Raw genomic sequence first — 7,127 nt, forward strand, 5'->3', positions numbered from 1 at the left:
ATTTTCAAACCTTTCTCTGTCGCAAGTAAAAAACACGAAGGTAGAGTTGCATTTGCAACTACAACTCTTTAGATTAATCAAAAAATTATTGAATGAAATCACTTTAAAACAACATTCAGACTGTAAAATAGCAATACCCAACAACTAAATTAATCCAAAATAACATAATCACACCCCAAGAATTGGGATTTTAGCAAGACATAGTAAAAAGCAAGAAATCAATACCGAGTTGTGTTTCCATCAACTGATATCAATAATAATGTCTTTACACAGGTCTAAGATGAAGAATCTCCAATACCCACTTCCAGTTTCTCAAAAAATGTAGATCGTCAAATCTTCAAAGCTAAGGAAAATATTATCTCTAAACTCAGTTCATAGCTTTCCAACTTCAAAAACTGAATCATGATATAGTTCAACAAAAGATAAGATTGAAAAACGATACTAAGCTAAAAGTATAAACAAGTATTTACAGTTGCCATAAATATGTGCTGTGAAGCACTATTTGCCGCAGTTAGTCGGGATCACCGAGTGGATCGGCGATCTTCCCTTTCGTTAATTTCATCGCCTTTTTTTGTGACCTTGAGCATCTTCAGGTTTTGTAACTTTGTACTATATAGCACTGCATTGCAAAATATTTTGGCGACTCAACAACTGTTCCTTTCTATCGCCTACTTGATTTTCTCCTTCAGAGCTTAGAACAGTGGAACATTAGGTGAGACCATGACTGTTCGGCGACTCGCTCAACGTATTAGACGATTCTCAGGCCTTCTTTTCTCTGTTCTTTCAACTGCCTTGTTCCTTTTTGCTTATTAATGTCCATGCTTTGTTCCTCTATCTAAATACCTAAAAATCATGGTTTTTCATCAGTTATTGACACAAAATATGCATTTGAGGACACTAAATCTATTAAAATACAGCCCTAAATGAGTCCAAAAAATGAACTCATCGACACCCCCAACTTAAACTTTTGCTTGTTCTCAAGTAAAACTCAAGTTCAGTAGTTTAATCTCAAATAGTGCTACACAAGACTCATTCATGAATTCAAACATCATGACTCACTTACTCATCCAAGGATCAATTGTTCACTCAAAGATTCAAGTTATGACTCACTATTATCAAAGAATCTCAAGCTCACTATACTTGCTTCAAATGCAAGTTCAAGCACAACAAAAGTGTTCAAATTCCCTCACATGAAAGATGATTCCATATTCACACACAATCGTTTAAAATTTAAAGCTACGGAATCAAATGTAACGCTCACACTTACAAAGATGAACACAATTACATGATTTCACCCATAGGTTTGCCCGTATTTTCCAATTAAATTTTGTTTCAGCTCAGTTATTATCAAAAAGGTCTTTTCAATGCTTGTAACGGGGCTGAGTGAAAGGGCATGAAAGGTCTCGTGACTTTTATCCTCATAAATGTGGTGTAAACAACATTTTATTTTCTTTTCTTCATCATTTTCAATTGTGCTCACAAGTCACCCCAATATTCATCTTCCATGAACTGTTGGAAACCCCATTTTCTTTTCGCATTTTCACACTTTATTCCATAACTTCTTCGTTCCTTTTTATTTTTTTGTATGGAAGGGTTCCATTTTTCTTAAAATCTTGGATAAAAGGGGGACTTCCTTGCATTTCTTGATTTACCTTCTCTTTCACCACACCCCAACTTAGGCTTTTAGCCTAAGTTGTCTATTCAAACTAACTACAATTAATGAGAATAATGGTAATGGATAAAGAAAGGTCATAATTTTATGAAGTTCCCTTCAAGAAAAGGTCAAGGATCAAAGGGCGTTCAAGTGAAGATCACACACTCACAAGATAGGCCACAAAAGAGGTATATGTCAAATTATTTCACACTCTTCAAAGTTGCCTTAGATCATCTCAAAAGTTCCCATCACTTAGTCAACCGGACAAACAGGGCAAATTCTAGGTGTCATCATACATGATTCAGGGTAAGCTCATCACACAAAGACAAACAAGACTTCACACTTCCGCTAGTGTGCAATGTTCATTATAAGAGACTCAATTTGACAGTTGGCTAGTCACAATGAGATGCAAAGAGTTAACATATTGCATATGCAACATCATTTGACCTCATCGTAGCCGCACATTCATTTTTGTTCGTGTATAAGCACTGTTCAAGTCATCGATATTGATCATAACCGCGACTCAAATTTGCAAAAGAATAGCCATATTCAAACTCAAAAGAGGTGGCAAAATTTTTTCGAAAAGGTCCAAAATTTATTTGCAATTTAAAAATAAGGAGTCACAGGGCCTTGTAAGCAGCGTAGAACTGCCGAACCCAATTTGGAATATAAGGTCCATAGGGCTTGGTGAATATCTGAAATCTGTGAGATTTCAAGCAATCCATTATCTCAGGGTACATGTCAATCACCTCATCAGTGGACAAACACTTTTCCTCAATAATTGTTCTCAGCTCCTCAGTCTTTAATCTGTTCATCGACTTGGGAGGGGGAACCAGTGTAGGAGGTGCTATGACTACAAACTACGCTGGATCTGGAGGAAGAGCGGTGGTGGGCTGAGATTCTTGATCCTAGACAAATCGTTCATCCTTTTGGACTGCAACTCTACCCTGTATGCTGCTACTAACTCATCATCCTCGGTTGCTCACTCTTGAAAGTAGTGAGGTGATTAGCGTAAATCACGTCACTATCAGGGTTGGCCTTTGGTGACACACGTGCCTTATCTTTTCCTTTGCCTTCCCACCAATTGTGGGAATCTTGGTGGTTTTTCCCCTGGATGCGAATGAATCCTAATTGAGTATAATCCCCTTAGCCTTCTTTCAGGGTGGCATGTCCCTTCTAGCGACCTTTGGTTTAGCCATGTCTGCAAAAACATTAAAAAGAATTAGAATTACGTCAAATAGCCTCACAAAAAAATAATTGCAGACAGAATCACTAATCAGGTCACCAAATAACTTTGGCAAGCTAGGTCATGCTCGCCTAAAGGATTGACTCTAAAAGTTTTTCACGACGGCGAGGGCGAGTCCTTTCAGCAAATCGTCGACATCATTCACCGATTCAGGATTAGCCCGCCAAAAAATTATAGTGCAAAAATAGTTTAGGAATCCAGACAAAGGGCGATCAAGAAGACTTTTGGTGAGTCTCCTAGTGCATTCGGATACCTAAGGATTTTTGCCGAAAGTTAAAGAACCCAACATCAAATAAAGCAGCATGAAATTAAAGGCGAGATGGGAACTTCGGCGAATGGCCGAATGGTTTGTCCATCTCGATCCAGCTCGCCAAACAACTCAACGTGCTTACTTTCAACCCAACTTCTCGAATTCAATCCCGCAAACCCTAAAAACAAATCAAAGCATGCACTAGTTAAATTAAAGCAAGACCCATAAAACCCATCACCCTGGGTTACTCAGACTTCTCCCAATTTTTCCAAATTTGGCCAATTGATGACCTTTGCCCTTAATAAGGATATCATCAGCTATATCATTGGGAGAATTATATCATTTCCCAAACATGGGCTACTCAGATTTCACCAAATCGAACTAAAAAACATGAAAGCACAATCCCATAAGATTTAATGTATTATAAGGAATCAAATTATGGGAATTCAACAATGTACAAACTATGGGCAAAATTATCAATTTAAACTGGCATTAAAAGATTCTGCAACTGTTCGAGAGGCCCAACATACTTCAACAAGATAAAATCATTTGCATAAGTATATAACCTGCGAAAAGTAAATGTAGGGTTTCAGAAACCAGCTTCTTGATGCTGATTAATAAAGATTTAAATGCTAGGCGGCAAAGTATTCCAATCTTGAGCATAAATCAACGACTAAAATTCTTAGAGAACGCAAAAGTATTGAAAAAACTAGATAGGTGTGAGTTTTGGAAGATTAAAAGTGAGGAGAAGTGAAAGAGTTGGAAGTTTAAACCTTTGGAATTTTAAAAATCATTCAGTTCTTTCCCAGACGACGACATTAGTCGTGCTTGCCGATTCACTCGGCAACACGCCAAGTATACATATCTTGCCGAGTTTTACAGGACATCTATCAATTTTGGGAGTTTAAACGGCGGTCGATATTGTGATCGCCGACTTGGTTGGCGATTCGCCAAATTACTGTTTGGCTCGTCGAGTTTTTTAAAATTAAATTCCAAATTGTCTTGGTTTAAATGGTGGATCAAGTCGGGCACACTGACTTCTTCGGCAATGCACTGACTGGACTACCTGCTCGCCAAACTTCACTTTTCAAATACTTTCCACACTTTAACCTGCACAAACAACTACACCATATTTACCAAAACAAAAGTAAAGCAATAAAGGATCTTGGGTTTCCTCCTAAATAGCTCCTTTGTTAATATCGTGGCATGACGTAAGTCCACATTCGAATTATATTAGTGGGGTTTGCCTTATTTTTGTAAGGCCACCTCTCTTTCGATTCTAGGCAGAAATTATTCAACACTTGGTCCATTTGGAATCCTAGTAGCTAAATGAGCATGGAATGGGAGGTTGTCACCTAGTTCAACATCAAGACATTCTTCCTTAACTACTCTATTACCCTATCTTGCGCATTGGTTTTTCAAAGAAGAAGTGTGCGCATTGCTTTGATTTGTCTATCTTCCATGTTCTTAAGTTTTCTTCGGTCATGAGGAGGGACATATCGATCCTTCTTTTTGCACTGGACTTCACTCTCCCTTTAATTTTCTTGGTCAAATCGTCCAGCTGAGCTAAAAGTGGGACAAATAGTGTTTTCCTCCATTTATGGATTAGGGTTAGTCATTAGGCCAACTTTTATACCAATTATGCTCAATCTCTCTATTAACTAGTAAAACACAAAACAAAACTAAAAATTGACACACTTTTCCAAACACCATTCGATACAGATAAGTCCCTATCAGTGTCTTGCATTTAGTTTTGTATGCCCACAATGCATCATCAAACTTTTCAGTCCAATCATTCATTTGTGCATTCAAAATATTTTGCATAATTTGCTTAACTTCCCTATATGATACTTCCACCTGCCCACTCTTCTGGGGATGATAAGTTGTAGCAACCTTTTGTCTCACTCCATATATGGTCAGAATATTTTACACTAAATTGTTGATAAAGTGCGTACCTCCATTATTTACAATGTCCTTTGGAGTTCCAAACTAGGTGAAGATGTATTTTTATAAATTTGACTACCACCTTAACATCATTCATAGGTAAAACAATCGCTTCCACCTAGTTGGAAACATTGTACACTGCCACTAAGATATAGTGATTTTCGTTGGATGATGGGAATGGTCCCATACATCAAAGATCTCAACTTCGAGGACGTTGTTCAATGACATCTCATGTCTTCTGGAAATGGTGCCCATCTGCTGAACACTGATCACTTCCCTTCACAAAAATTGCAACATCTACAAATAAAATACGATAAAAGAATCCAGATTGCAATACCTTATGCGCCATGCACTGTCCTTCGTGGTGTCCACCATATGGTGAGAGTGAAGACAATCCAACACGTGTGATGCTTCTTGTTCAGCTATACACCTTCTCACCATCTTATTAGGTACTTGCTTGAATTAAAAAGGCTCATCCCACATATAAAACAATGCCATATACTTCAACTTTCAGTTTTGACGTGTTGAGGACTCAGGTGGAAATAACCCAGTCACCAGAAAATTCACAATATTAACGTACCATGGTACTTGTGCAAGGTCCAAGGCTAGAAATTGCTCCGTCCCCTTCTTATCTTTAATCTCCAGATCAAACTCTTTCAAGAGAAATATACATCCAATAAGCCTCGACTTAGAATTCTTCTTGTTGAATAAATACTTGATTGTAGTAGGGTGGTAAACACCAACTTTGGTGCCCACCAAGTACGACCTGAATTTATCGAAAGAAAATACTAATGCTAGCATCTCTTTTTCGGTGATAATATAGTTAGATTGGGTTGCATCAAGTTTCTTGTTATCATAGTAGATGGAGTGAAACATCTTCTCCTTCTACTGGCCTACCACTGCCCAACTGTTGTATTAGTGGCATCACACATGAGCTCGAATGATAGATCCCTGTTAGGAGAAATCAAAATAGGAGCTTCGATCAACTTCTTCTTCATAGCTCAAATGCCTGCAAACACCTTTCATCAAATACAAACTTTACCTCTTTTTCTTGTAGGATGCAGATGGGTCTTGCATTTTTAGAAAAATCCTTTAAAAGTCTTTTGTAGAATCCGACGTGTCTTAGAAAGCTTCTAAATTCCTTCACAGTGATGGGTCGTCATAAATTTTCAATGACTCTCCACCTTAGCTTTATCAAATTCTAGCCCATTCCTTTAGTTTTTTGTTCCCCAATTCAATCCTTTCTTGAACTAAGAAGGGGCACTTTTCCTAGTTCAACATCAGATTCATCTCTTCACATCTTGCAAGGACCCTTTCTAGATTATTCAAACAAAGTTCAAAAGACTCACCAAACACTAAAAAATCATCCATGAACACCTCAACAAAATCCTCCACCATATCATGAAATATTGTTATCATTCATCTTCGGAATGCCGCTGAAGCATTACATAATCCGAATGGAATACGTTTGAATGCATAGGTTCCATACATAAAAGTGAAGGTAGTATTCTCCTAATCCTCTAGTGCAATGACCATCTATTTGATCAATAAATGGCACCAAATAATGATCCTTTTGAGGTGGCATCATTCAACTTCCTGTAGTCGATGCAAATATATCACCCAGTTACTATCCTTGTGCGGATCAATTCATTCTTCTTATTTTTTGTAAGAGTTACTCCACCCCTCTTAGGCACGCACTGCACTGGACTTACCCATTTGCTGTAAGATGTGAGGTACGCTATCCCTGCATCTAACAACTTGAGAACTTCTTTCCTTACCCATCCTTCATTACCGGATTTAGCCTCTGCTGGTGTTGTACACTCAGCTTGTGCCCTCTTCCATGTAAATCTTGTGCACACATAAAGGGGGTCTTGTTTTGTGAATGCCAAACATTTTCTAGCTAGAGATGCTTTTCTCTTCCTCAAGTTACTCAATGTTGCTTCCAGCTATTATTCAGATAAGGCTACAGACAAAATAACCGGTAAAGTCTTACCTTCACCCAAAAATGCATACATTAGGTGGGTAAGCAATGT

The sequence above is a fragment of the Solanum pennellii genome, chromosome 3, assembly GCF_001406875.1.
Source record: "Solanum pennellii chromosome 3, SPENNV200".
Lineage (NCBI taxonomy): Eukaryota > Viridiplantae > Streptophyta > Magnoliopsida > Solanales > Solanaceae > Solanum > Solanum pennellii.